Source organism: Zingiber officinale, chromosome 1B, assembly GCF_018446385.1.
Source record: "Zingiber officinale cultivar Zhangliang chromosome 1B, Zo_v1.1, whole genome shotgun sequence".
In the NCBI taxonomy this organism is placed as follows: domain Eukaryota; kingdom Viridiplantae; phylum Streptophyta; class Magnoliopsida; order Zingiberales; family Zingiberaceae; genus Zingiber; species Zingiber officinale.
The window spans coordinates 58,729,671-58,734,655 of NC_055986.1; positions in this window are offsets into that span (position 1 = coordinate 58,729,671).

A 4,985-nucleotide genomic window follows, 5' to 3' on the forward strand; every position below is an offset into this window, starting at 1 on the left:
TGTCGAACATGATAAAAATCAGGTTCCAGGCGCTCGGAATTGAAAAGTCAACCATGTTGACTTTTTTAGTCCGAGCCCTCTGTTCCGGTATTGCTCGCTTCGGTCCGGGTCTTTCGCTCCGGTTCCACTCGCTTAGGTGATTTCGGCCATCCGGAATAGGGCTCACCCGAACTCAGCTTTCAGCCTTCTCCTCAAGCAAGCTTCAGGTATGGCTTCTCGTACCTCGGAATCGTCGCATGCTTCCTTCTCGACCGTCAGTGTACTCTTCCACAGCTTCGCCCCTTGGATGCACCGAGCCCGTCGGCTCTCTCTCGTGTCGACCTTCTCGCTAGCTGCATCTTTTGCTCCTCGAGCAATCTTCCGCTCCAGCTTCTCGTCTCTCGAAAACATTGCACGCTTCCTTTTGGTCTGTCGGTGTACTCTTCCGCAACACCTCGTCCCTCAGACGCACTGAACCCGTTGACTCTCTCCTGTGCCGTCCTTCACGCTAGTTGTTTCTTTTTCTTGACTTCCCGTGCTCCTAAGTTCCTGCACACTTAGATACAGGGTTAAACACAACACAACCTAACTTAACTTGTTTGATCACATCAAAATAACCTTGGTGTACCAATAGAATCGACACCTATTGTTTGTTCTCTTAACTAGGAACGCATCTTCACCTACTCCTCTCAAGAGAGTTTACCTTTTGCCAACATGTTCGGTTTGGACTTCTGCTCAGCATATGAGACTTTAGAACTTTCTGCTGGACATCTGATCCCCGACCTATCCATTCTTCCGCCTGATGTTCGCGACCTCCAAGACTTCCACCTAGAATCTGTGACCCTAAGATTTTGCCCAATATTCTTGACCTGCCAAGACATTTGCCTAGTCCTCCAGATCAAGACTTCGTTGCCTAACCATAGCTAGGATTTTCACTTTGCCTAAGATCACTTAGGACTTTCCTGCACACTTAGTTTAACTTGTTACAACAACAATAATACTTACTTAGAACTCTTTTCCATTATCAAAATTTAGGTTCGATCGTCTGGTACTCCTTGCACCAACACATATAAACATCTAACTTTAACCTTTTGTTATTTATCAAAACCTGAGTTTGATTGTTAGTGTTGACTATACCAAAATACCGAAGATGGTATGCTCTCCTCAATGAGGAAGGGAACGCCCTGTCCTCTTGAGGTTTTGGTGATGATAAGATGGCCAAAGGAACCCTGCCGACCAATCTTGGATGGAGTCGGTGTGAAGAGGGAAGAACTCCATTACTTGATGGAGGAGACGAAGGTGTGCCATTCTTTTGTTCTCTCCATTTATTCCTTTGTGAGATGGCTGTGGGATTCTTCCCAAGGATGAACTAATTCTCCCAATATGAACCAACCTCCAAGTGTGAACCAATCTCCTTTTCCTCTTCTGTTGCAAAAAGTGATAATGTTCGCCTCAAGCGATATAGTATTGTTGACCTCTTGGTTAGATACAGATAGATAAATTAATGAGGGGGGGGGGGGCAGGTTTGTCCAGCAACAGTAGCATATGCAGGAGAATGTGAGGTAATCCACGGGGCTTCTACACCTGTTAGGAATCGACCCAGATTAATCTGTGTTAACACTGTATGAATCATCTATGCCCATTTGTGAGAGTCAATCTCCATTTCTTCTTGAACCAACACTCCTTAACTCTAATATGGGATTCAATTGGTTTGATTCAAATCTTAGTTCATGATTTATCTTCGATGTCCTATGAGATCTAGTTCAAATTCTAAGAGATAATGTTATAAATGAAGAAAAAATTACAGAATAGAGATGATATAGTTGAGGAGATTTTAAGGATAAAAAGTTTAGGAAGGGAAAGTTCACTTCTAGGTATCATAAATGGTGAGATGACTGAACGAGATTTTAGGGGGCGTTTGGTTCTTTCCTAGAAATAAGAATCGGAATGAGAATCATTGTATTGTGGAATGAGAATGGGTATGAGTATGGATATCACTCTTAAAAGTAATGTTTGGTTAGTTGCATATTTTTTATTGGAATAAATCAAAATTTCCTTTTTTACCCTTAAAGAAAAATAAGAGAAAAAATTAGATGTGAGAGAAAGATGAATGTGAGAGAAAAATATGATGAAAGAGAAAGATGAGAGAGAAAGTGTGATGAGAAAGAATGAAGAGAGAGAAAGTATGATGTGAAAGAATAAAGAGAGAGAAAGTGTGATGAGAGAAAATGAGAAAAGAGAGTGTGATAGGAGAGAGCATGATGAGAGAAGATGAGAGAGAAAATATGATGGGAGAGAAAGTACGATGGGAGAGGATGAAGAGAGATAAAATGTAATGAGAAAAAAATGAGGAGAGAGAGTGTGATGAGAGAGAAAGTATGGTGAGAGATAAAGTATGATGAGAGAGAAAGTGTGATGAAAAAAAGAGAACATTGAGTGTGATGGGAGAGATTGAGGAGAGAGAAAGTATGATGATGGAGAAAGTATGATGATGGAGAAAGTATGTTGAGGAAAAAAAGGGGGAGTGTGACAAGAGAGATTGAGGAGAGAGAAAATGTGATGAGAGCGAAAGTGTAATGAGAAAAAAAGAGAAAAGGGAGTGTGATGGGAGAGATTGAGGAGAGAGAAAATATGATGAGAGAGAAAGTATGATGAGAAAAAAAGAAGGAAGAGAGTGCGATGGAAGAGATTGAGGAGAGAGAAAGTACGATGAGAGAGAAAGTGTAATGAGAAAAAAAGGAAAGAGAGTGTGATAGGAGAGAGAAAATGTGTGATAAAATGATGAGAGCGAAAATATGATGAGAGAGAACAAGGAGAGAGAAGTGATATGAAAGAAAAAATAAATAAATAAATTTTGATATTTGATATTAAGGGAGAAAATTTTAGTTTTAGGTCAAGGGTATTTTTGGAATAAGGGAATATTTTGATTGATGAAAATAGGGTACTGGCTCATTGAAGAGGAGGTACATGGGAATGAGTTATTACCCAATTTCAAGGATTCATTCCCTTATTTGTATTCCTATTCATATAATCCAAAAATTAACAATGACAATCAATGATTCCCATTTTCATTCCCCACTCCTATTTCCCTAAATCAAACGTTCCCTTAGATGTCGCCTTTGCTAGAGGATTGCACCTTCAAATTTTTTGGCGGCCGAAATAGGAGTTTAGTGCGACAATAAATGTGACGGTTGAATGTGAGGTGATTTTTTTTTTTTTTTTGGAACGGGTGTAAATTTTGGCTCGCCAATATTAGTGAAGGTTCGATGGCTTAGACAAAGAAATTGTAGTTTGGTGTAGACAGTAAAGAGTTTACAATTTACATAGGAGTATTATGGGAAAAAGATACTTGCTTTAGTAAATATGAAAATATGGTGCGGAATTTAGGTAGTGAAAAGTCAAGTTTGTGGTTTAGTAAAATATTTGATTATCTTTGAATAATTTTGATTAGAGTTGAAGTTGTTTTGACGAGCGATGTAGTAATTTTGATCCATATTAATATTTTTAAATAGTGTTGCAGTAGTTGTTACATGTATTTTAATGAATGTTGGTGCAATTTTAATAATACTTTGCTACTATTATAATACGGGACTTAGTATGATTAAGAAAAATAAAAATATTTTTGAATGAAAAATTAACACACTATTTTATGAAATATATGCCCTATTTACTAACTAATTTTGATAAAATCTAAAATAGGATTATATTAATATTTTTTTCTATTGAAAATAATTTTAAAATTTATTGATAATTTTCAAAAATGTATCAATCTCTCTAAAATCAAATATGATATTAAATTATTTTTTTATAAGAGAAAGTCTATTACAATAGCTTGCATATGAGTTTGTTGCATGGGCAGTCTTTTGGGGTAAGATTAATGCTATGTTTACTCCAAAGTACGGATGAGAAAGAGAATGTAATCTATGGTAGAAAATTATGCTCGTAGGAAGAGAAGAAAAAAAGTGAAAAAATCTTTTCTTTTACATGCTTGTTTATCTTGATAGAAGAAGGTAGATACATGCAATGTAATTTTTTAAATAAAAAAGGAAATATACGTCATTTTTTAAGTATATGATGTAATTTTGTGAGTTAAAAAAAGGTACATGTGTCATTTTTTAGTATATGGTGTAATTTTTGTAAATAAAAAGCGTACATGCGTCGTTTTTTTTCCATCCGCTATTTTCTGTCCGATTTTGGTGTGATCAATTTTGACTCTAAAACTATCCGTGGATGAATTGTGTTTCTTTTCCATCTAAAAATTTTAATGAAGTAAACGACGAAAAATTTTCGATTGCGAAAATATTTCCTTAGTTTTGATTTCTACTCTCTCAAGTAAATTGACCATTAACTGTGGTATTTGTTCTTATCAGTTTAATATCTAATATAAAGAGTGTACCTTTACTCAATTTATGGACGACTTTTGACGAACATTAATATCAATTTAATATTTAATATAAAAAATTAAATTACTTTTTTATAAAAAAAATTCATTATTACTAAAAATATATAAAATTATAAAAATATTACAGTTTATCCACTAACTCATACAATGTGTTCACCGTCTTAATAATAAGTGTGAATTTTTTTTTCACATAATATAAGAGCATCCACATCAATTACCCTAAACTTAACTTTTACCTTAAATTTTACATTTTGCATTAAAAAAACATCCGCATCAACTACCCTACCCATTCCCTAAATATACATTTCATGAATAGTAATTCTTTAAATTTAGGGAATGGAATCCATTCCCTAAACATTAAAATGTTATTTCTCTCTCCTCCCACTAATAAAATTTTTTTTTTCTCTCCTTCATCTTTCCTCCATCTAATAATAAAGAATATGGAAGAAAGAGAAAAAATAATAAAAAAATAAATATATGATAAATTATAGGGAAACTAATGTATTATGTAGTGAAAAATGGATCTCTAAATTTAATAAAGTAGTTCTTTTACCTTAAATTTTAGATTTTGGATGAGAATACTGATGTTATACTCTAAGTAATG